The sequence below is a fragment of the Pelodiscus sinensis genome, chromosome 17, assembly GCF_049634645.1.
Source record: "Pelodiscus sinensis isolate JC-2024 chromosome 17, ASM4963464v1, whole genome shotgun sequence".
Taxonomy (NCBI): Eukaryota; Metazoa; Chordata; order Testudines; family Trionychidae; genus Pelodiscus; species Pelodiscus sinensis.
The window spans coordinates 30,120,473-30,147,030 of NC_134727.1; the positions used below are offsets into that span (position 1 = coordinate 30,120,473).

At 43.3% G+C, this 26,558-nt stretch overlaps 1 long non-coding RNA gene across 2 annotated transcripts; it reads left to right on the top strand.

Moving 5' to 3' along the window:
* Positions 1 to 479: 479 nt before the first annotated feature.
* Positions 480 to 25,551, top strand: LOC142818674 (uncharacterized). Of its 2 annotated transcripts, none has more exons than XR_012896258.1 (3): positions 480 to 598; positions 21,613 to 21,703; positions 24,381 to 25,551. It is a non-coding gene; the product is annotated as an uncharacterized LOC142818674 (long non-coding RNA). The 2 variants fall into 2 exon arrangements; XR_012896257.1 differs by lacking the exon at positions 480 to 598 and adding an exon at positions 19,833 to 20,052.
* The last annotated feature ends 1,007 nt before the right edge of the window (positions 25,552 to 26,558 follow it).

A 26,558-nucleotide genomic window follows, 5' to 3' on the forward strand; every position in this document is an offset into this window, starting at 1 on the left:
GTCACTTCAGTACAAGGCACTATATCAAGCATCCTCTGACTGTGAATCTGATAGCATCAGAGAGCAGGCACAATAGTGTTGCTTCTCTTCACAGAGGAAGGTTTAATTAAAAGGCCACACGTGGCATCATTAACTAATTGCTCAATTGGCAGGAAAGAAATAGACACGAGTATCCTCCATGCTCTTCCACGTGTTGGTACTGTGGTGGTGGTGATGATGATGATGGATTCCAAATTTGTGTTGTGGGATGTCTAGAAGTCCCATTCCTGGCTGAGGATTCTTTGTGCTGGGCACTGGATGGACGCAAAACAGAAAGCTGTTGTAATAAATGAGCCTACACATTTTCCCTGATTGTGAACTTGGCTGTGAAAAGTGAGTGAAAGTTCATAAAGTGTCATCCTCCATTGTCATAATCAGGAATGCTGACCAGCACCTGGTAACTAAGGGGTTAATCCTGTGACTAGCCAGTGGTCAGCCAATAACAATGCAGGTAGGAATTTCAAACTAGAAAAGAGGGGGTTTTCTCTCTCTTCTGTGGTTGAGAGGCAAAGCAGTTTCTTCCAAGAGTGAGGGAGATGGGAGACACTTCTCTCTCCAGGTATGTCTAGACTACAGTTTTTTTTAAAGTGCCCTTTTTTCGAAAAAACTTCCCTGCATCTAGACTGCTGCTGTGTTCTTTTGAAAGTAAATCAAAAGAATGCAGCAGTTTTTTCGACCACGGAAAACCTCATTTTACGAGGAAGAACACCTTTTTTCAAAAGTGCTCTTTCAAGAAAAGGCACTATGTAATGCAAACTATGCTTTTTCAAAAGATAGCATCCAGACTGCTTAGGTGCTCTCTTTCAAAAAAGCGGCTTGCTTTTTCGAAAGTACTGGTTGTAGTTTAAACACTCTTTTACGAAAGAGGCTTTTTCGAAAGAGGCTTGCAGTCTAGACGTAGCCTCCAAAAACAGGCTTCTTAAAATGTGTAAGTAGGGAAAAGTTTAGATAGTCCATCAGGATTTGTTGTTTTCCTTGTTTGGGAATTTGGAGATAATGTCTGAGCTGTTAATTGTGGTTTTTCTTTTTTCTGTGTAACTAAGTTTTAGCCCAGGGGGTTTCCCTGAGTGTGTGTGTGTGTGTGTGTGTGTATATATATATATATATATATATATATATATTGGTGGCTCTTTCCATCTGGCCACTTTACTATGCGTTCAACTGTAGTTTTGTTTTGATGATAAAGGATTGTTTTTCTTTTCTAATTAACCAGGATTTGTTGATTGTTGTGTCCTTAGGACTCAGTGCCTAGTTACAAGGGCAGAGTCCATTGTGTCTGTGCATTCTCTCTTTTTTTCCCAGAGGTTGGGGTGGGGGTAGAGTTTTACTTTAGGGAGGAATTTTCCCAAGTGACCTCTTCACTGGTTTTCTTGGAATTACGTGGTGTTGGCAGCAGATTCCCCAAAATCTGGGTTTTAGAATGGGGGGGGGGGTTTGTACCACAGCCTGTAGAGACAAGGTTTTGGAGTGCTCTTGCTGGCCCCCACTTCTGCATTCATTGTGCCAGAGTGGAGAATAGCCTTGACATCAGTGATGATGGGAAAAGGTGTAAAAAGGAGGCATCAGAACTGCCTGTTTAGCTAGTTCATTTCAGTTGCAGGAGATGTCCTCTGTTGGGGCAGGCTAAGGACAGTTCTGCTGCCCTTTACTTGGGCAATAAAGAGAACAACACCATTACAAGTGATTTGTAAGCCAACACCAGCCTAAACTGATCACTTGGGCAGCTCAGCGATGTAAAGAGTTGACAACTGGGGGGGAGGGATAAGTTGGGGGAAATTCAGGGAGGAGGGTCTGGGAAAATCCCTGCTCCAATTGGAGGCAGAGTTTAAAAAGGGAGCTGGCTGGCTCAGTTTGAGGTGGAGCTTGATTCTAATCATATCAGCAACCAGCAAGTGACCAAACACATTTTTCCTGTAGAATTATTATGCTCTGCAGTTAAAGGGCAGATTCATCAGTGAGCCCCTCTTGTCCCATGTTGCTTTGTTCAATCTACAATTCATTCTTTTTCTTTGTATTTGTTTGGATTGCTGATAATTGGCCAGCTTCTTCTGGACTCACTTAAAATAGTATCATTTCTTACTGTGCAGTTTAATCAAATATTTATATTCTCCAGTGGCTTTAATTAAAATCCCCCTAGGCTCATTAGCATCAAAGTATTTTCTTTGTTTCATAAAGAATAACAACAAGGTCACCAGCTAGCCTCTTCCATGCTCTCACAGCTCTAATAGGAAATTCCCTATTGTACTGGATTGTCTACATGAAAATAGCACAGTCTAAAAGTAAAACTGACCATCTGTCATGTGATGGATGCTGTCGTGGCTGTTCCCCACTCTGGCCCTTCAAGTGGAAGAAGGTGGGGGCCCACAAGCAACCTTAAAATACCCTGCCGCTAAAGGCTTCTGCTTAAAAAACTCCCCAGGTCCCAGATTCCCTGATCTTGGGTGGTACCACCTAAATGCAAAAAACTCTTGAGAACCAAGGAAGATGCACTTTATAAGTTCTTCCTGTGGGGTAACCCCAGGCTCTTTAATTCTTCCTCAGGACAGAGTTTGAAAACAAACTATAATTTCTTATCAGAGGGGGAGCCGTGTTAGTCTGAATCTGCAAAAGCGGCGAGGAGTCCTGTGGCACTTTAGAGACTAACTGAAGTGTTGGAGCATAAGCTTTCATGAGCAAAGACCCACTTCGTCAGATGCAAGTGACGAAGTGGGTCTTTGCCCACGAAAGCTCATGTTCCTACACTTCAGTTAGTCTTTAAGATGCCACAGGACTCCTCGCCGCTTCTATAATTTCTTAACAGCTGACCTTCAGTCTCAGACATAGGCACAAAGAACCTTCTGTCTTCTAGGATACATGAATCAAATCATAGTCTTAAAAATGTTATTAACAAACCAAAGAAGATATATTTGATAAAGCATACTTGGTTGCTAGCTGTTACAGAGACACTAGAAAAAAGGCAGATTAAAAGCACAAAGAATTGCTTCCCTGGGATTCGTTTAAAAGTTAGTGTGCATGTGGGGTTACCTGGGTTCAGCATAGAGGGGTTTGCAAACTGGAAAAGAAAATTACCTGATCACATCTAACTAAACATTCCCTGTTCTGCTTACATTTCTGTTGTTCCAAGGTTTAGTTTTTTTCTTAGGCATGGATATTGCTGGAAAAGCCATGCCTTATTTCTGGCACAATCTATCTCTTCCCCAGCTCCTGCTCTGAACTCACACAAAGCAGTGAAACAGGAAGAGCCTGATTTTCTATGCACATCTCACATTCTCTTCCTATTAGCTCTTCTGGCTCCTTGCCAACACTTCCTGGATACCCCATTTCTGGTTTTAACCCTTTACAGGCAATTTAATTAAATGAATGGCTGGGATGTCTAGAAAAGAGTAGTACCACTCCCATCCATCACAGAAGCATGATTCTTGTTCAGTCCGTCTCTAGTGTGAAGTCAGGAAAGTTTTGCAAACTTCAAGAATTAACAAGGTAGATCTTAACAAGGCCTGCCACTGAGGGGAATGGGGCAAAGGGAGCAGTTGCTCAAGGACCTAGGGATTCAAAAGGGCCTGGTACTCTGGATGCCACCATTACTGCAGTAGTGACAGCGCCCACTAAATCACCATTGGAGCACCACACAGCCCATTGGGGGTGGGGCTGAGAGTTGGGGCAGCCAGTGTGGCATGCTCCAGGCAGCACCAAGGGCTGGCAGCCCATAACTCCACCCCTAACTCATGAGCCCTGCCCCTCCTGGGAGAATAGAGCAAGGCCCCCACATCTTATCATTGGGCCCAGCAAGTCTGTGCCCTCTCCCCGATCTGAACCACTGTTAGACATTTTTACAAAACCTTTTACACAACCCCACAATACTGAAGGAGTTCCAGGGGGGCTGTGAGGTACAGTTTGGTTTTGGACCATCTCTGCTTAAGGAACAGGGCTCAGAACAGCATTGAAAGTTGCAGAGAAGCTCTGTGCTAAATGCTCATAAGATTGTAAACAGTAAGGGTGTGTCCAGACTCCATGCCTCCGTCGACGGAGGCATGTAGATTAGCCAGATCGGAAGAGGGAAATGAAGCCGCGATTAAAATAATCGCGGCTTCATTTAAATTTAAATGGCTGCCCCGATCTGCCGATCAGCTGTTTGTCGGCAGATCGGGAGAGTCTGGACGCGATGCCCCGACAAAGAAGCCTTTCTTCATCGACACAGGTAAGCCTCGTGAAACCAGGTTTACCTGTGTCGATGAAGAAAGGCTTCTTTGTCGGGGCATCGCGTCCAGACTCTCCCGATCTGCCGACAAACAGCTGATCGGCAGATCGGGGCAGCCATTTAAATTTAAATGAAGCCGCGATTATTTTAATCGCGGCTTCATTTCCCTCTTCCGATCTGGCTAATCTACATGCCTCCGTCGACGGAGGCATGGAGTCTGGACACAGCCTTAATTACTACAGCAGGGCCTGACAGTAAGGAAAAGATGATGCTAGTATTGTGCTGCCTCAATCCAGGGACACTTCTGTTTGCTTCCCCAATGTCACAATAAAGAGAGAGAAGAAACCTGCCTTTTCTCATCTCCATTCCCAGGAAGCTTGTTCACCATCACTTTCCATATGCCTGTCGTAATCAATGCACTAAGGACTGGTCCTGAGATGGATACCAACCTATACAATTGACTACTTTTGACTTATGGTCCCTGCTTGCCATTAACATTCTAAAGGAAGTCGAACTTTGTTGCTTTAATGAAAATAGTTTTATAAATGTATCTGCTACCTGACAGAAAAACAGATTAGCTCTGCCTCATCCTGAGGTGGAGAAGGGGAAATAACGCTTCAGATAACTCATGGAACAGGCAGGTTTGCTAACTACCTTCAGACCCATCTGACATCAAGTGTCTCATTATGTCCCTGAAATCAAGTTAGGCACCTAAATGTTTAGGCACATTTTAAATCTCACTAGGCACCAGAGACTACTCAAGGTGGGAAGAGGGGCAGAGTGAAGGCAACTGGCTTTGGTTGTGTTACTGAGCATGCTCTGGCTGTATGATGCTGCTCCATACAAGCCAAGCAGCAAATCAGAAGGGGAATGTGTGCCCCCAAACACATCAAGATTGCCAACCCTCCATTAATTAAATTAATCTTTAATGAAAGATTATATCAGGTGATAAATCTCCAGGACTAAATCTCCTTCGACTTCATCGAACTGTCCTCCCCCCCGATGTTTCACCTCTCCATCTTTAATGCCTAAATACCATTGAAAACCTGAAACTAAGTAACTTTCTCAACTAGAACTTGGCTTCTGAAGTCACTTAGGTACTTTTAAATATTTTATTTGTCCTTGTCCAGTTTAACAGGGAAAGGAATGATTTCGTTCACACCTCCCCTTTAAACTGCTGCCTGAAAACATCAGTCAAATTCAGGGGAATCTTAGGGCTTCATGCTGCATGAGTAGTGTCTGGTGCCTGGTAAGATTTAAAATATGCCTAAAAGGTTAAGTGCCTAACTTGGTTTCAGAGTCATAATGAGACACTTGATGTCAGATGAGTGCGCAGTTCTGATGCTAATTAGCAAACCTCCATAGTTAGGGTGTGTCTACACTGCACCGTTATTTTGGAATAATATTGAAATAATGGGTGGCTTATTCTGACTCCTGTAAGCCTCATTCTGCAAGGAATAACTCCTCTTCCAAAGTAGCTATTTTGAAATAGCTGCAGTATGGATGCTCCACTGCTGCTATTTCGAAATAGCTGCTTCCCAGGGCCATTCTAAGTCATTTCTCCCTGGTTCTTCCTGGGGCTCTAAATTGAGAAAGCGCATCCACATTTGGGGAGCCTGCCTTGGACTAATTTTGAGGCTTCCCTGTACTGTGGATGTGCTATTTCAAAATAAGCTATTTTGGAATATATCTTTTGGAATAGCTTATTCCGAAACAATCATGCAGTGTAAACATACCCTTACTCATCACCTCAATAGCTCCATGAACAACAAGGACTGGAGTACTGAGTCCTCTAAATGTACAATTTAAATATGTTAAAATCTCTTGCTGTTATGAAGCTTTACAAAAGCATTTGAAAGTAACAATAATTATACAATTCATTTCAGAAAACCAATTTTGGTCAGCCTTCACATTTGAAATATGGGATATGGAAAACTACTTTTTCACTAGATTATTGATGTAATCTATAATTTGAAAACTTTCTAATATTTTACATATCTATTAAGTTTTCCATTATATTGGAAACACACAGTACATTAACTAATAAGCCATATTTGCAGAAAATAATTTGTTTTCTCGAGGGGACAATAAGAATTTTGTTAGCTCAGGAGTCTAAATAGCTGTTTTCAGTACAGAGACAAGGTGGGGGAGGTAATAGCGTTTATTGGATCCACTTGTGTTGATGAGCGACACAAGCTTTCAAGCTTACTCAGAATTCTTTGTTCATTGCTATGACACCATTTGCAAAGCAACCAGCAGAGGGCACAATAGCTCTTTGTGTATGAACATTCTTCATTGAAAGTTTATCTTGAGCCCTCTCAATTGCTGGCATTCTTTTGAAAAAAATTGTTTAGAAATCAAACAGCTTACTGTTGTCTTTAGTTATCAAAAATGGATACAAAAGTATGTTCTCATCACAACAGTTATTCCTGTTTAGTTTGAGATACAATAATATTCTTATAATTTTCTCCTTCCCCCTAGAAACGTCTGTCCCCAAATGTATAAGGATAAATAATGTCCAACTGTATAAAATAGGAAAAGACAAGCTGACAAAGACTGATTATAGCAGTGTTTCCAAAATGGTGCTCTGTGGAACCCTGGGGTTCCATGAAGTGAAAGTAACGGTTCCGCGAATACCCGATCACCCCTCCCTCCCACAAGAGACAGAGAGGAGCCAGTACGCAAAGATGCCGGCTCCTTCTCTGGTTCCCCACCGGGCTTTCAGACACCTGTCCCCTCCTCTGCCCCCCGCTGTCACTCTGCCTTTCCAAAGGGACCTAGTAGCAGCAGCAGCAGCTGCTAGTCCTGCTTCTCTTGCTCAGCACAAGAGTCCTCTCCCTCCTTCCCCCACTGCCACTTTCCTTGATTACATTTTGGGGAGATTTATGTCAAAATCAAGAATATTCATCTTTATCGAGACGTGCAATTCATCAGTTGTTACCCTTCACCAGAACATACTCGTGCGAAACTGGGTTCTCGAATTATGCAGCAACAAAAACGAAATACAGAAATCGACCGAATGCCATGCCAGATATGCAAATCCAACTTTCTAGTATTAAACCAAATATAAAAAGAATGTGCCAAGAAAAGAAGAAAAACTACTCTTTGTATTGAAAAGTGCCAATATAATTCATATTAGTTTTTTAGTTTAATTTTTTGTACACATTTAATGTGATTTTTGTTTTTAAATATGTGCAATTAAACTGAATGTTGATCTCATGACCTTATTTAGCATCTGTTTATTACTATCCTTACTTAATCATGGTGTATTGTAACACACCCCCGCTCCTTTTTCTTTCTTTCTTTTTTTTTCTCAACAAAAAAACTTTCCCTGAGTTTAAAAGGATTCCATGGTCAAATAAAATTGGGAAACACTGGAGTATAGAGAATCCTTTTGCATGTCATATGGCACTTGATCCAGAAACAAGCTGGACATATTAGAAAAGCTCAGTAAATGTTGTGGTAAATTATTCTTAGCTATCAGAGTCAGATAACATTTTACACAGTGGCCAGGAATTTGAGACTTGTTGCTTTTACCGTGTGGTGAGTTTATAGTAGTATTGATTGCAAATGAAAATATTTTCTCATGATTCTCTTCACTGACAGAAATTTGCCTTGGACTGAGAAATTTGTTCCTCTGCTTTGCTCTTGTATGCTTGTTTTTTAAATCAAAATACATACATTGCTACCACAGGTCAAGTTAAGGTCTCCTTTCTATTTGACTTCTAGCAGTCTCTCTGGGTATGTCTACACTACCCCCCTAGTTCGAACTAGGGGGGTAATGTAGTCATTCGGAGTTGCAAATGAAGCCCGGGATTTGAATTTCCCGGGCTTCATTTGCATGATGCCGGCCAACGCCATTTTTAAATGCCAGCTAGTTCGGACCCCGTGCCGCGCGGCTACACGCGGCACGGACTAGCTAGTTCGGATTAGGCTTCCTATTCCGAACTAGCTGTACACCTCGTTCCATGAGGTGGAAAGAGGTGTACAGCTAGTTCGGAATAGGAAGCCTAATCCGAACTAGCTAGTCCGTGCCGCGTGTCGTAGAACGAGGTGTACAGCTAGTTCGGAATAGGAAGCCTAATCTGAACTAGCTAGTCCGTGCCGCGTGTCGTAGAACGAGGTGTACAGCTAGTTCGGAATAGGAAGCCTAATCCGAACTAGCTAGTCCGTGCCGCGTGTAGCCGCGCAGCACGGGGTCCGAACTAGCTGGCATTTAAAAATGGCGCCGGACGGCATCATGCAAATGAAGCCCGGGAAATTCAAATCCCGGGCTTCATTTGCAACTCCGAATGACTACATTACACCCCTAGTTCGAACTAGGGGGGTAGTGTAGACATACCCCCATTTCAGTAACTTCATGAACTGATTTTAGCTTTTTTCCCTCTGTAGTCAAACGTTCCGAAACTATTTTCACATTGTATGCCCTGGTAATCAGGAGGAATTCAGTACCGAATTTGCATGATTAGGTTTCAAAGCCTCTTGATTATATATAATCCTTATAAATCAATTCCCCCAGATCAAATATTCCTGTAAAACAATCAGTCAAAAATAATTTTTCCTATGTGTGAGGTCAGCAATACAGCGGAAAGGAATTCTGGAAGGTCAAGTGATTCTCTTTGGAGAGCTAAGTCTATCTCAGTACGTTTTCATAAAGCCAAGTCACAATCCCATGAAATTAACAGGATTTTTGCCACTGACTTCAATGGGCACCAATTTTGTCCTTGGCATGCAGCCTGGATATATATTCACAAGGGTAAATTACTTTCTCTGTAAACCAGGGGTGTTGATAGGAGGGCGCAGAGGGGAGGAAAGAGGGCAGTTGCCCTACCGCCCTCTGATTTAAAAGGGTTTGTATCTTCAGGCAGCCGCTATAGGCAGCAGCAATGCCTGGTGACCTGGCCTTTTATGGGCCATGTAGCACTGAAAACTAGCAGCCACTATCGCTGTCCCTTCCACCAGAGGCCACACCCATTCTGTGGGGCCTGGAGCCAACCCCCCTCTCACACACACAAACATTGCCCAGGGACCATCGAAGTCTGTCATCAGCCCTGCTGTACACCTACTATTGTATGTAAGTAGCAAAGGGTAATTTTGCCAGATTATAGACTAATGGGTATTGGCAGAGAGAGTATTGATCCAAGTCTTATTAGTTGCATAGTGTTGAGTTGTCGGAGCAGTCGTTATCCACCAGGGTGCACTGTTATGCACTGGTCAGCTCTCAGGGTATTTCCAAAAACTGTTGAAAAGCAGCACTGTAATTTTGCACTGTTGCAATAATGAGGAGCATGAAGTCCTGGCCAAAATTTAGCTCTTTAAGGTTAGTGACAAGATGATTCCAGGTCTGAAATATGTAATGTTTACCAATTGCACCATTTGCCTATATACAAGGAGGTCTGAAAGAAATGAAGATTGTGAAAATGATCAGAATATGTATGAATTCCAGTCCTTACGAACATGACATACAAATAATGCATTACAAATGGGAGCTGTTCCTTGTAGCTATTTTGAGGGCTAGCTTGCTGCAGCCCAATTGGATTAGATGCTCACTTCATAATGAACAGACTAGTCGATGTAAATTAGTTTTTGCAGCATTAATCTTCTTCTGTTTGTCACTGCAATGGTCTGTCTGCAGAATACAGCAATGTGTGGCATAGACTGTCTGACAACCCAGCTGGAACTTAGGGCGGGAGGGACATAATCAAATACTTCCTCAATTTCTGAGCCATCTCTGAGAAATATAAATATTTTTGCTGCTAGTTCCCAAATTGTGCAGCCAACAATTTCCTCAACTTCTGGGTGGAATTGCAACTAGTTTTTATTACCAGCAGTGTGTCATGTCCAATTTTCAATTGGCAATACCTGAAAACTGAGTATTCATGGGGTAAATTTTCTACCTATATGCATACTAGCTCCCATTGTTGTCATTGAGTTGATTTACCAATCACAGGCCTCTAAGCAACAAACTGGACCCTGCTAATATATTGGTGCTCCTTCTTCCACCAAAGTCAGGGCCACAATTCCACTGACTTCCATAGCCACTGGATTGCCCCGTATCTACACCTAGTGGCAAGTAATATGTATCCCAGGACTAACAGCTAGAACTGGAAGGGAGAAATCATCAAGACCAGTACATGGTCTTCATGGCAGGACCAACATAGGGATGTTAAATATCAGGTAATTAACAAATCAACTATTCAATTAGTCGATAGGGTGCCTCCATCTTGGAAAGTCCTGCGTGGAGCCTTGGGTTTATATCCAGCTGACCCCGGGCTCCATGCAGCACTGCTGCTTTGAACCGCCATGGGGAGCCCAATATCAGGCTCCTCACGGCATTTCAAAGCGGCAGTGCCATGTGGAGCCTGAGATCAGCTGGGGACTCCCCTGCTGACCTTGGGCTCCATGTGGTACTGCCACTTTGAAATGCCACGGGGAGACCAGTGACACCCGAGTTGGCCCCAGGCTCGATGTGGCACTGCCGCTTTCAAATATCCCCTCCTCTTTCCCATCCTTGCTGCCTCTTTCTGATAGAAGCAGCGGGGGGAGGGAGAGGAGGAAGGGCAAAGAGAGAGAAGCGACTAGTCGAGTAGGCTGTCGACTATCCAATAAGCATTTGGATAGTCAACTTAGTTGTTCACATCCCTAGACTAAGTATAATCCACACACCTAGGCTATCTCTACACTGGTGGGTTGTTGCGCCAGAAGTATGCAAATGAGGCTAAGCGTGGAATATCGCCGAGTCTCATTTGCATACCTAATGAACTGCCATTTTTGTGGAAGAGGCTCTTGTGCTAGAAGGAGCTGTCTACACTGCCCCTTCTTGTGCAAGAAGAACCCTCTTGTGCAATGCCATTATTCCTGAAAATAATCAGCATAGCGGCATTGTGCAAGAGGGTTTTTCCTGCACAAGAAGGGGCAGTGAAGACAGCTCCTTCTAGCACAAGAGCCTCTTCCACAAAAATGGCGGCTCATTAGGTATGCAAATGAGACTCAGCAATATTCCACGCTTAGCCTCATTTGCATATCTCTGGTGCATGATCACGCCACTGTAGACATAGCCCTAGTGTGGTTACTGAGCAATGCAAGTGGTACCAAGACCACAGCAAAAGTTAAGATCGAGAGACCTCTACAGCATGGGCTGGGCACCAGCTGGCTTTTAGTTCAGAGGGTAGAGGCTCCTACACTCTGCTTCAGAGGTCCCAGGTTCAAATCCACCCTGTGACGGTTATATAAGCACCATCTAGATCATCCCTGATAGATGTCTATCAAATCTGCTCTTAAATATCTCCGCTGAGGGAGATTCCATAACCTCCCTAGACAATTTATTCTAGTGTTTAACCACCCTGACAGGTAGGAAGTGTCTCCTAATGTCCACCCTAAACCTGCAGAGGTGCAGTTTAAGCCTGTTGCTTCTTGTCCTATCATCAGAAGATACGAAGAACAATATTTCTCCCTCCCTCTTTTAGGGACTTGAAAACTACTATCATAGGTCATGTTTTCTAGACCTTTAATCATCCTTGTTGATCTTCTCTGGACCCTGTCCAATTTCTCCACATCCTTCTTGAAATGTGGTGCCCAGAACTGGACACAATACTCCAACTGAGGCCTAATCAGTGCAGAGTAGAGCGGAAGAATGACTTCTTGTGTCTTGCTCAACACTCCTATTGGTGTTCACACCTTCACATCAGCTGCTAGAAGTGGGCCTCACCCTCTTTGACTGAAGTAACCTCGTTATCTCTAGCCTGATTATGGCCTGCATATTTATACCTGCTTCTGGATATTTCCCCTATATGCTTCTGATGAAGTGGGTCTTTGCCCATGAAAGCTTCTGCTCCAATACATCTGTTAATCTATAAAGTGTCACAGGTCTCCTTGTCACTTTTGCAGATCCAGACTAACACGGCTACCCCTCTGATACTTGACTCCTGTTAATGCATCCCAGAATCATATTTGCTTTCTTTGCAACAGTGTCACACTGTTGACTCATGTTTAACTTGTGGTCCACTAGGACTCTAGATCCCTTTCTGCAGTACACCTTCTGAGACAGCCTGTTCTCAATCTGTGTGTATGAGTACATTGGAAGGAGTAATCAGTTTCACATGTATGGAATGGGAAGTGACTTTCTAGGAAGGAGAGCTGTTCTTTGTGTATGTGTGTGGAGGGCGATGGGAGGAGTACAGTTGTGTTACCCTTTCAAAGGGTAACACACTGCACTCATGCTCCTGAAAGCATCCTGTTCACTTCAGGAACAGCAAGGTTAGGGACTTTCCCCACATCACTCAAGGAATCAATGCCAGTGTAATAATAATAATATAACCCAGGAGCTCTGGCTCACGGTTTGTTTGTTTTTTGGTGAAACATTAGATGGCATCCTTCCCTTATGTGTTAAAATGTGAATGCATCTTTGATAAACAAGAGCAATCACATAAATGTGACCTGTCAGCAAAGAGGATCTTTAGCTTAGCTAGGTATGGAAGAATCAATGCGGATAAAATAAAATCATCCCTTATTTCATGCATTTCTCTAACCGAATCTGAACTGAACCCATTTCTTGAACTGGAGAAAGTTCAGATAATTTGTTATTTCCTTCATTGTCCCTGTTCCTTGTTTCCTGCAGCAAGGTACTTGCTCAGGCCCCTCGCCCTGGGACAGCTTCTTTGTCCACAAATTAGCTGGAGACCCTTTCTGGTGCAGTCACTAATGTCTTTTATTGTCAGTTTCCACCATCTATTTACAGAAGTTTGGATTGCAGCAAATTCAGCGAGCTTCTCCTTCTGCCTGGGAAGCATACTCAGCCACAACGTGGCTCCTCCCATTGCTCCTCTTTCTTTCACTTCCCCTCTGGCTGCCTTATACAGCCCTCTGACTAATTAGGCCCACAGAGGCTTCCATTAGCCTTTCAGGCCTGGGCTTGCTCAGCTGTCTTCAGTTGGCCTTTTCAACCAGGCTATAGTGGCAGAGCTCTGGCTTAGCCAGCAGTCTGTCACATTGCCCCATTGTTAATTCTTGGTTTTGACCAGGGCTTGAATTGGAGGGAAATAAACAGACTAGTTACTCTTCCAAGCTCTGCCTATAAAAAAACCATATTCCACCCACTTGTATGTCTGTGTGAGACACCATTCACAAACTGTGCACATTTGCACCGGTTGTGGAGGTCCTGAAATTAACATAATGGAAGGCTGCTCTCATGGTATTTCCAGTCTGAACAGAAATAAAGAAGTCAGAAGTGCTCCTGAGACAGTGTTCTTGTGAGGGTTCTTGCTTAGATTTGCAGCCTTAGACTCTTAGGGCACATCTACACAGCAGGGCTACAGTCAAATTAAGCTACGCAACTTCAGCTACGTCAATTGCGTAGCTGAAGTCAAAATAGCTTAATTTGGCTATTGGTGCTGCCTACACAGCAGGAAGTCAAAGGAAGAGCACTTTTCCTTTAACTTCCCTTACTCCTTGTGAAATGAGGATTATAGGAGTCAGAGTAAGAAGTCCTCCAGCTCAACATGGTTTTGAAATAATGGCTTGCTGTGAAGACACGCTCTTTGTTATTTTGGAATAGCATCAGATATTCCGAAATAATGCTACTATGTAGACATGCCCCTACAGGTCCATGTAGACTCAAAATCTTGAATGCTGCTGTGATGTGTAATGAACATGAGTCTCTTGAAGTTCATGCACATCATTAACAATTAACTTCTAAAATATATAGTCTCCCCCATGCTCTGACTGACCTTATCAAGCTATTGCTGGTAATTAGTGACTGATTACTTTATGCTCACAGGTTAAAATGCGTACAAGGTATTTCCCTATCAACCATACCTCAGGTAACATCCTACTTGAGGGTGCACACTGAATAGAACCCCTGCAGTGTGAATACATGAATATTTGAATTAGACTGACATTTACCTTGACACCTTGTATAACAACTGTACACCATAGTCCTGTTGCATTTCTTAATCTAAAATTCAAATCCTACCTCACCTGTAAACATTTTACTTTAATAATTGGAAAGCAAAGCTTCCCTATTGAAATACTCTTGGAAAAACCTGCTTATTTTTTTTCTTTCACCATCACTTTCCTATTTCCAGCCCACTGCAGATTATTCATGACAGTTGTCATTAATTGCTTATTTTGAAATCTTTGATTTACTAGATTGGCGACATTCAATGTTTCCCAGAAGCTATGGCTCACTCTTTCCTAACAACATGTTCAAATGTTTACCAGTGATACAATTTCCTCACTTTTGACACTCCTCAGAATCAGCACATTATATCCAGTTTTGTCTCCTCCATATCCTAGCAGCAGGCTCAGAACAAATTTTATTCACTTTAAACAATAGTTATGTTTGCTGCTCAGTGCCCTAAAGCTGGAAGCCTGGATTCGTGATCTAAATAATATGCACAGTTGGACACAAATGTTAACCATGTATGATGAGATCATTTCCAGTAAAATTTTGAAATACAGTTATGTGAAAAACATCTGGTTGTGTATTTGATTTAAACTTAGAAGTCTTAGACAAAGGGACCATCTTCTTACTAATAAGGTCTGTGTTTTGTTGAGGTTTCTATGCAATTTATTTATTATGTATCAAATGCAGAAAGTTCTCTGACCTTCTAGTTCAAATATCTGAACTATCCTATTTAGCTTTGAAAAGTATTCTAAGCTAGCCCAGCGATTCTCCTTCCTACACACCCAAAAAAGAATCCTGCCAAAGATGGAGTGTCCTGCTTATAGTAGTAGGGTAGCAATGATCTGTTAGCGGTACCCCTTATATGCAGGATCAGCTTCAGCCATCTGACCCATAAATCCTGCTTTCAGTGGGCCTGTACTTGGGCTGGATTTGGCCCACTGTATCTGGAAGACATGAGAGCTAAATCAACTATTTTTTGTGAATGCCACACATACAAAAAATGCCCGAAGAAAAATATCCTGAATACCATTGCTTGGAAAAGATATTGGAAAGGGGTTGCCCAGGTTAGCTTATGTTGAGAACACTTGGCTACCTTTCCCCGACAAGTGGAAGAAAGGAAGGGGCATTGGCTCACTCTTCTCCATCCTTCAAAAGATGTGGCTGGGTTGTTTTCCCTCCCTCCTAGATCAAATAGGGAGAACCCTCAAAGATTCCTTACTTTGGAGAAGGGAGTATGGTTCTTTCGTAGGGTGACCAAATAACAAGAGGGAAAAATCAGGTCAAGGAATGTGTATGGGGCGTGAAGAGGGGTAATAGGCACATATGGAAGACAAAGCCTTGAATATTGGGACTGTTCCTATAAAATCAGGACATCTGGTCAACCTATCCCTTGGTCTCTAGGGGTGTGTCGAAACTACAGCCCTCTGTCAGCAGAGGGATGTAAATTAGACATATTGAAAGTGTAAACGAAGTGGGGATTTAAATATCCTGTGCTTCATTTGCATAATGGCGGCCGCCGCTTTTTTTCAAAACAGGGCTTTTTGAAAAAAAGGCAGTTTAGATGGGGCATTTCCTGAGAAGTACAGGATCTTTCGAAGCAGGGCATTTCTGTCGAAAATGCCCCGTCTAAATTGCTGGGTTTTTTTTCGTAAAGCCCCGTTTCAAAAAAAAGTGGCAGTTTTTTCCCCACTTCATTTGCAATTTTGATATGTCTAATTTACATCCCTCTGCCGACAGAGGGGAGTAGTTTAGACATACCCTGTGTGAGTAAGTAATTTAGGTCTGCTCACAAAAAGAAAGAATTGGGAAAACATTGCAAATCATCCTCTCTCAGAATTAAGCAGAGCATTTTCAGTGCCTCTCACCCTCCACATGACCCCTCTAAATGTTAGGGCAGGTCTACACTTATCCAGAAATTGGTGCTGTGGCAATTGATCCCTTGAGGGTTGATTTAGTGGGTCTAGTAAAGACCCACTAAATTGGCCGTTGATTGCTCTCTTGTCATCTCCAGTATTTCACCAGAACAAGGAGCATAAAGGAAGTCGAGGGAAGAGTTTCTCCCATCAACCCCCTGCATGGAAGACTCCATGATTACTCAACCTAAGTTAGGTTGATTCCAGCTACATTATTCAAGTAGCTGGAGTTGTGTACCTTAGGTATACATGGCCATGTAGTGTAGACCTGCCCTTGCTTAAAAATGTGTCAGTGGAAATCAGTACATGACAAGCAAGTGTTTGGAAGAAGCTTGATCAGGAGAAAAGAGCTGGTAAGTGAGGGAAAGACCAACTTTGGTAATCCCTTTGGGGCAGGGCATGGTCTTCATTTCTCTCCCGCAGCCTCCTGTGACTGAAGAGCAGGTTACTGGTGGTGTGGGCCTCCTGGCTTGTGGGAATAGGAGAAACGCGGGCTCATTGTGTCTTCACCCAAATACAGCTAGAAATCACTTCACCAAATACTTTCATGGGGTATGTCTACACTACCACCCTAGTTTGAACTAGGGTGGTTAATGTAGGCAATCAGAGTTGCAAATGAAGCCCGGGATTTGAATTTCCCGGGCTTCATTTCCATGTTGCCGGGCGCCGCCATTTTTAAATGCCGGCTAGTTCGGACTCCGTGCCCGCGGCTACACGCGGCACGAACTAGGTAGTTCGGATTAGGCTTCCTTTTCCGAGGAACGAGGTGTACAGGTAGTTCGGAATAGGAAGCCTAATCCGAACTACCTAGTCCATGCTGCGTGTAGCCGCGGGCACGGAATCCGAACTAGCCGGCATTTAAAAATGGCAGCGCCCGGCAACATGCAAATGAAGCCCAGGAAATTCAAATCCCGGGCTTCATTTGCAACTCCGGTTGCCTACATTAACCACCCTAGTTCGAACTAGTATATATGTTTTGTTCTGTACCCTTCTGCGGCACTTCACCATTTCCTTCTGTTTGTAAGTTATTTATAATCTATTCCTGATACCCTCTGAATCCCTGTCATGGGAAGCATGAGCAAACACTAAAATGATATGCAGCTGCAGGTGTTTTCACGTAATGTTACTCATTATTCTCCAGAACACACACTTCATTGTCTAATAGATAAAGCCTCTGGCTAGAAAGACATTAACTAGCATACCAACAGCTGCTCATCAAGACACATTCTATCTCAGTAATCCTATTGGGAGTGTTCAGAAGTCGGAGAGCCGGTTGGACAGTTGACTTCAAAGAGAGAGGTCAGCTAATGGTAGGAGCTAATCACTGCTGTATTTTTACTGCAACATGACAATCTTTTCCAGATGTCCTTTGGGTGTGTATTGAATGTGGCAGGGAGGCTGTCTGGTAATCTTCCTTGTTTCTCCACACTATGGGCTTGTCTACACTACAGAGAAGATCGACCCTGCGAAGGTCGATCTTCCAGCCTTTGATGTAGCATGTCTAGTGTAGACCCCCCAAAATGAACAGTTAGGGTAGCTCCCGCCGGTATGCCTCATTCTTTGAAAAGTACGGGAAGCCGGTGGGAGCATGTGCTCCTATCATCCTCCTGCAGTGCAGATGCTGTGGCAGCTTGGCTTAAGGTAAGCCAAAACCAGCTACACATTTTGCGTAGCTGGATGGTGTATCTTAAGCTAGCCTGCCTGGTCTAGTGTAGACCAGGCTTTTGTGTGGCTTCACTTTGTATTTCTCTCTCTATATATGTTTGTATTATTTATCTTTTCTTTCCCCCAATTTAATTCCCTTTCTCTTCCTTGCATTTTGTGGCCTATCTTTATTCCTCCTCATTTTATTTTGTCACCCCCCATTTCCCTTCCCACTCCTCCTTTCTCCACTTCACATTCAGACTTTCTTGTTCATTGGTGCTGCTTTTTCATGACCCAGTATCATGACTGGTGTAATTAACCTGGATTCAGCAGAGTCATGGAAGGGATGAGTTTGGCACTGTCTCTGGAAAGGAAGTGCTCTAAGGGACTATATAATGCAGTCAATGTTGTGTTTGTCTTTGTGTCTTCAAAACAAAAAACATACGGGGGGGGGGGAGCAGAGGCAATGCAGTACATTAGTTACCATGGCAATGATGCTGTTTAACAAATTGTATAAAGGAAAATCCTACTTAGAAGGGCGAAGATATGAATTAAAGCTGCCCGTTGGCAGATTTTACTTAGAAACTGGTGTTTGAAAAAACGTGTATATGTTTATTTCTAGCTCGTCGTTTCTCACACTGTCCTTTCTGAAATGTGGAAAATATTCAGAGAAACAGTGCCATGTTTCTCACGTCTTTACTTGATGCCCTACTTACAGCTTTTCTAGGCAATTCTCCCTCATGTAAAAACAAAACCATATAGGCTGGTATTTAAGACTGCGGATGCCAGGTCTCTAGTGGCTTCACACAGGGCCAGCCTCATGATTTATGGTGCCCTACACCAAGGTTTTTTTATGGGGGGACTTGGGAGGGAGTGGGGGGGGGGGGTCTGGGGGTAGGAACCAGGAAGGCATAGGCACCAGAACTGGGGTTCTGTACATGAATTCCTGGCAGCTGCTAACCCCATACCTGGGATCCTGGCTGCGACCCTGTGCTCCCCTCCCAGCCCTGCACCTGACCCCAGCCTCAGCTCCCAGCTGTGTCTGGGTCTCCCTGTTCTGGAGACATGGCCCTACTCCAGGCCCTAGAGAATGGAGTGGCAGCTGGGCACAGCCTGTGTGGAGGCTGGGGGATGAGCCTGACTGCTGCAGCAAGTGCTGCCTGTGTTTCGCTGTCCTGTTCTGATGGTGGTGGCCCTAGTCACATACAGCACACAGCTGCCTAAGGCACCACTAAATCTAGGGCACGTGCCCCAAATTCAGTGTTGCCCTATGCAGCTGCATATTCTGCATATGCCTATGGATGGCTCTGGCTGCACAGAGAATCACCTTCCCCTTACCCCCTAACACTGTAAGGCTAAGTCTACACTGGCGGCTTCTTGCGCAAATAAATTTACAGTACAGTGTCGGAAAACAGGGCTTCTTCCGGAAGAGTTATTCCTCTCCCCACGAGAGCTCTTGCTCAAGAGGGCAGTGTAGACAGGCAACATGAATTTCTTGCACAAGAAACCCCTATGGCTAAAATGGCAATCAGAGCTTACTTGCGCAAGAGAGCGTCCACACTGCCATAGATGCTCTTGTGCAAAAGCACATCTCTTGTGCAAAAGCACATGCCAGTGTAGACACGCTCTTATGGAAGACTTTTTGTGCAAGAACTCTTCCGCAAAACAGTTCTTTGTGCAAGAAGCTGCCTGTGTAGACGTAGCCTAAGTGTATCTGACCTGTAAATAAAAGTGTTCTGTCCACTGCTACAAACTGGTGCACCCTGAAACCTGGCTAGTTTTCATTTGGCTTATTTTATAAACTCAGCCTCTTGCACTGTAGCTTCCTCTGCCTCTCCTGGTAATCACCCCCATTTGCCAGCCAAGGGAAATGCTGTAGGATAGTCTTAAATTGCTTGAGCCTTCATTAGTTTGACAGACTAAACAGCAGTGCATTACTCATAGGCACTGAAATAATTTAAACTAATCTCTTCCCACCCAAAATAGAGAGAGGTTTTGAATCATAATTTCAGAGCCAATGTTTTGGTTGAGGAAGGAGGAGATCCGTATCTTGCAGCTTTGGCCCAGTGCTCATGGAAAGGAAGTACATTTCCTGATCAAAGCCTCCATGATTATTTTTTAAATAGATTTGTCCACGTGCTTGATAATTTACCCTGTGCAGAAGTCTGGAGTCTCCCAATCCTTTGTGCCACACACTGAGATGCTATGGAATGTAGAATAATCGGAATGAAGAAAACGTGATTGGATCCTTTTTCTTATACCTAGTCCTTTGGCATGGGGAAGAACTTCAGCATTTATCTATTTGCCTTGAAGATTCCTCATCTCAACGCTAGATCTGCATGTATGTCCATCTGGTATGTAAGTTCTTGTCCAGGTTTAAAATGGGACCACTAATGCCAACTTCTCACAGACTCACGAGGTCTGATTTCCTCCTTTTTGGAGGCATTGGAGGCACTGGGGGGTGGGGGGGGGGGGTGGGGGGGGTGTCCTTAGTGATTTAAGCCTTAGTGCAGAAGATAAGCTTTCTGGTGCTTCAAAGCAGGCTTTTCTTGCAAGAACTGTGTAAGACTGAGAAAAGAGCTGCAAAAATGCATGAATGAAAAGGAGAGCTATGCTGTAAGTTAGAAGATTTCATTTCCTGTGTAGCAGCACATGTACGTTTTCAGGTATCTAAAAGGGTGTCATAAGGAGGTGGGAGAAAATTTGTTCATCTTGGGCTCTGAGGATAGAACAAGAAGCAATGGGCTTAAACTGCAGCAAGGGAGGTTTAGGTTGGACATTAGGAAAAAGTTCCTAACTGTCAGGGTAGTTAAACACTGGAATAAATTGCCCAGGGAGGTTGTGGAATCCCCATCTGTGGAGATATTTAAGAGTAGGTTAGATAAATGTCGATCAGGGATGGTCTAGACAGTATTTGGACCTGCCATGAGGGCAGGGGACTGGACTCGATGACCTCTCGAGGTCCCTTCCAGTCCTAGTATTCTATGATTCTTTGATTCTACCCTTGTGGGATTAATTCAGTCAGATGCAAGTTACATTTTCATTAGGATTTGCAGGAAAGTTCTTATTCCTTTTGCTTTAAAAAATGATACAGAAGAAAAGCTAATAATACATGGCCATATCCTGATCCTGATCCTTGTGGAGATCCATTTGCGCTTTGCTAGTGGCTAGATTCATGGGGATATGCTCTCATGGTGTAGTGGACTTTGCACTGCCCCTTCCTGCTTACCCCAGTTTCCTGGGAGAGGATGGGGTAAATTGGAGGTGTGGGCTGTCATGGCTGGAGTATATTGTGCTCTGGTGATTCTTGCAAGTATAACAGCCCCTAGAGCAGGGTTTCCCAACCTATGGGTAGGGACCCAAATATGGGTCACCATTACATTTCAAAAGGGTCACCAAGTGTCTCCCCAGGTGTCTCTGCCCTCTCTCCTCCCCCCGTTTTTGAATTGCCCTGGGTCACCAAGTCTTCCTGAATTGTCAAAGTGGGTCCCCATCTGGAAAAGGTTGGGAAGCGTTGCTCTAGAAAGAAGGGAGAAGATGTCAGCATTTAGACTGCTCAGAATTATGCTGAGGTCGGAACTGGTACCTGTCTGGCCCTAGCCCACAGTCCCCATATACAGATATCTCAGTGCTTGCTGGGAATTTTATGACAGAATGTTTGTTCATCTCAAAATGCTGATTCATTGAAAGTGGCTGTGGGAAAAAGTTGGCTTCATTGAATTTTCTGACAAAATAATTGAAATTGTCAAAATATCTTTTTTTGGAATTTTCAAAATGCAAAGATTTGAGGGGGCTTTTCGTCTCAGTGCATTTCTGTTTCAGAATATTAGTTAATTTATACTAAAAGAGGTTAAAAATTGTAAAGGTTTAAATTGACACAAAACGTTTTGATTAACTCATCTATTTTTTTCCAGATTAGCAATGTGTGACCATCAGGGCCAACTCTAGGCACCAGCAAATCAGGCAGATGCTTGGGGCGGCACTTTGCCAGGGGTGGCATTTCAGGTAAGCAGCCCCTGGCAACACCTTGTCCCACCCTGCCGATTTAAAGGGCCACAGCCGTGGCCGCGCGCAGCCAGCTGGCAGCACCAATGTGCCCCAGAGCCTGCTGGCCACCCCTATCTCCTCTCCTGCTCCTCTCCTCCCCCGTCAACGCCCCACCCCGCCCCGCTGATTTAAAGGGCCATGGCCCAATGCGCCCTGGAGCCTGCTGGCCGCCCCCATCTCCTCTTTGTCCTGCTCCTCCCTTCCCCCGGCAATGCCTTGCCTTGCCCCACCCCCCACCCCACCCTCCACCCCACCCTGCCGATTTAAAGGGCTGCGGCCCAATGCACTCTGGAGCCTGCTGGCCGGCCCCATCTCCTTTCCGTCCTGCTCCTCCCCACCCGGGCAACTCCTAGTCCCGCCCTGCTGATTTAAAGGGCCGCAGCCCATTGTGCCCCGGAGCCAGCTGGCTGCTCCTCCCCTCCCCTGGCAATGCCTAGCCCCACCCTGCCCCGCCCCGCCGATTTATAGGGCCGCAGGCGACGCCACAGCTGCGCAGCCAGCACTGGCACCATGTGCACGTGGGCCCGGAGCCTGCTGGCCGCCCCTGTCTCCTAGTCCTGCTCCTCCCCAGCAGCTGCTACCTCCTCCAAGAGCCTCTTCATTCGAAGCCATCAGCCACCCTTCCGCCTACATCCTATGGAAATCCCAGGTAAGATGCCCCCTTTCCGCCTAGGGTTGCCATGTGAACAGTATTTTCGCTTCCTGTCAGGTAAAAAAAATCAGAAAATAATGGACACCTGGCAAACTTACAAACACTCAGCCCACTGGCCCAGCCCCCAGCCTCTCCCCCCAAGTCCCAGCCCCCGACAACCTCAACCCCACGGACCCTTTGAAGTCTGTTCCTAGTATATTTCTCTTGTTCATGTTTGTAGTAGAAGTAGAACCAAACAAGGATCCAGCACACACATACGCACATAGAATATTAACTGTTCTATACTCTTCAAAGAACCACACATGCTGTTCCATAGATATTTCTTTAAAGAATTAAACTTCGTTGATCTGAGTAAACTTTTGTATTTGATGTCTCTAAGGCAACCTTCATTCCATATATAGTTGTATTGGACCCATACAATTCTCCACTCCCTCTAATACCTCATAAACTTCAATATATAATGGCTACTAAAAAGATGGACACACAAAAATAATGTGCACATGCACACCCAGGGTGTGTCTAGACTACAGAGTTTTGTCGACAAAAGTGGACTTTTGTCGACAAAACTATACCTGCGTCCACACTACCGCTGAGTTCTGTCGACATAACGTCGACAGAACTCAGCAGTTTTGTCGACGCTGGTAAACCTCATTTTACGAGGCATAACACCTTTTGTCGACAGAGTTTCTGTCGACAGAAGGTGTTATTGAATGTAAACTGTCCTTTGCGTCTACACTACCATGTCAACAAAGCAGCTTGCTTTGTCGACAGAACTCAATGTAGTCTAGACGCTCTTCGTTGACAGAAGTTTTGTCGACAGTATCTGTCGACAAAACTTCTGTCGACAGAAGCCTGTAGTCTAGACGTACCCCCACTGATCTCAGTTTATCTGATAACATAGATGTGTTAGAGCTACATAAGGAGCGATTGCATTCCAAAACAAATCTAGTTTAACAATACAACTATTTATTGATGTAGTTGTCTTATGTGCTATAGTTATCATAATTCGTTGACAAGTATGTTTAAACAGAGTGGTATTCTTAGCTGATTGTAATTAGTTTGAAGATTGATTAAGTATAGCCATAAACTACTTGAGTTTTAGATGTGGCATAAGTTCTCCCTTCTATTTTTGGTACTTAGTTAAGGAAATATAAATTATTTGTGTTAATAGTTTTTCATGCATTCAATCCACAATTAAAAAGTAGCCTATTTCTATAAGAACAATAAAGTAGAGATTTAAGGTACGTTTTCCACTCTTGAAAATGAGATTTGTGTGAGCTGGAAATCTTGTTTCTGTCACCAAAACAAAACACAAAAAATTGCAAAGTGCAAACGTGTAAAAGCCAACAAAAAGGAGGGGGTGGGGCAGCCAAAAACTTTTTTGCTTGGGGCAGCAAAAAACCTAGAGCCAGCCCTGGTGACCATTGTCAAGATTCTGACTTTTCATCCTAGTTTGGGACAAGAAAATGTTTTGAAACCTAACACTCACAGGATGGAAACATTTACATTTCCCTCCTAGCTCTAAATTTATTCCTAAATATCTCTCTTGCTACATAATGAATTTAGTGATATATTTCAATTATATGATGGTAAATGTAGGCACCCATGTGTATGCAAAAACAAAACAAAAAATCCAAACAAAAACAAAGCCCAAGAAAGGCAGGAAACAGATGTGAATGTCTTCCAGAAATTACTTTGCAATGAATTTCCTTTTTGTCACTGTTTCAGTATGAATTTGTTTCCAAGTTCTGTACAGAGTACTGATAGAGTTAGGTTTGCAGAATATTACGATGTTTTTAAATTATGTTGTAAAGCAGTATAATTCACAGCTTTTAACACTAATCCACAGCCAAGCTTTGGATTAATCAGCATTATCATCAAGAAATATGAAAAAGAAACCAATCTAATCAATCACAGTTTAAGCTATTTGTGTAGAGTCATGGTCCTACTCAATCGCCTTCTTGCTTTTTTTTTCTTCTTCAGGATATGGATATACAAATCTTTGAGGTAGCATATATTGTAGCAAATAGGAAATTTGAGAAGATATAAAGAACTCATCCAGTATTTCATCCTAGTGATATTGGTATTAACTCCTAATATAGTCTGTCTATATATTTCTGACTCTGCTCTTAAATCAGTTCTTTTTCGCTTGCTTTGCCAAAACTTTGGATCCAATCATACAAACCTTTTGTAGGTGGAAGTCCCCATCAACACCAATGAGAATACAGAACATCGTGGCTTTCCTGTAAAAAAAAAATCTGAACAGAGGCTATCTTTCAAAAGTCTTTAGAATGTGCTGCAGAAAGTTTCATTGGAACTGCCCAAGATTCTAAGCCAGCTGTGATTTATGACTTCCCCATAAAAGAGAACTCCCAGTGATGCGCATTGGAAGAGTACAGTAACTCCACATAAACTGGTTGGGAAGTCTGTGAACCACAAAAAGGTTAAGAAAATTTAAGATGCCGGTTTTGCAGACAAATTGCCGGTGATCAGTAACTGGAAAATATTCCTTCAACCAAACTGTCTGCGTACTAAGTCTGACTCATCTAAAACCAGACTACTAAGACAAGTCACCTCTCATACTAAAAAACCTGGCTAGCCTAACACATAAATATTCTTTTCAAGTAGCCACATTACTCTATGCATAAAGCATGTTTTTCTAAGCCTGCTGTGGGTCATTTTCCATGAAAGCACAACTAAGGCATGATAATCCCAGCTACTACATAACATCTGCTCTACATTTTCACGATTCATGCTAACTTATTGCAAACATATATATAACATATGGATGCTAAGCATAGTTAAAATGCCAGCCTCATATAAAACATAGCAAAAATAAAAGTTGTCTTTATTACTATAATGCAATCTAATTTGATTTATTTCTTGTGTCTCAAATTCATGCCTGGAATGCTAACATTTAAAAAAATCCACATCAAATATGTTAATATGAAAGACTGGGGGCCAGATGAATTCTGAGGAGTGTTTTACTCCTTGCCTTACCCATGGATTTCAGAGGGACTGAAGTACTGTGGGTAACAATATCAGTGTGTTTGACTGCTCCATTAAATTATCTGATTTAGTGTGAACACAAAGGAACTTTTGATTATTAAGGGGCTTGTAGGGAGTTACACCAGTTCAGGTTCATCACATGTCTCCACTCACCCCCCTCTTTAACTTTATTCTCTCAAGGGGAAGTCCTTCACCCCACCTTACCCCTCCTCATAAGAGAAAATGTTTTTTTCTGGCTGAAGAGAAGTTTGAGTTCTGTAACAGGGCTGTCAAGGCTGTTCCCCATTCTGGCACTCTGAGTGCAGAAGGTAGGGGGCTGCAAAAGACCTTAAAAATACTTTGCCTCTATAGGCATTTGCTTAAAAAGCTCCCCAAGGTCACAGATTCCCTGGCCTTGGGAGATAGGCTGCTACCACCAAGTGAAAAACCCCTTTCTTCTTGAACCCAAGAAGAAAGCACTTGGACTTCTTCCAGAGGGCACCCTCAAGTTTTTACCACAAGAGAGCTTGAAAGAAAAAAAAAGAGAAAACAAACTGCATTCTCTGATAGCTGACCTCTCAATCTTAGGCATGCTCACACGGACCTCCCGTTACCTTCCAGGACACAAGAATCAAACCATAGCCTTAAAAAAGGTGATTTTATTAACAAAACAAAAAGATATACTTGGTAAAACATACTAGGTTGCTAGATATTATAAAGCAACTGAGAAAAAAACAGAGAATTGTGTATCTGGGAACACCTTCTCCCATGGCTCTTCTAGCTCCCTGCTAACATTCCCTAGCTAGTCACTGAGGCCGTGTCTAAACTACAACCCTCTGTCGGCAGAGGAGTGTAAATTAGACATATTGAAAGTGCAAATGAAGCGGGGATTTAAATATCCCGTGCTTCATTTGCATAATGGCATTCTGGCACTGTTTCAAACAAACACCATTTTGAAACTGAAACCATGGCTTAGATGTGGTTTTGCCAAAAACAGGACATTTTTTCGAAAGATCCTGTACTCCTCGTTTTTTGAGGAGTACAGGATCTTTCAAAAAAGTGCCCCGTTGTTGGTAAAACCACATCTAAGCCACGGTTTCAGTTTCAAAATGGTGCTTGTTCGAAACAGCAACAGAACGAAATGCCGACAGAGGAGTGTAGTTTAGACAAGGC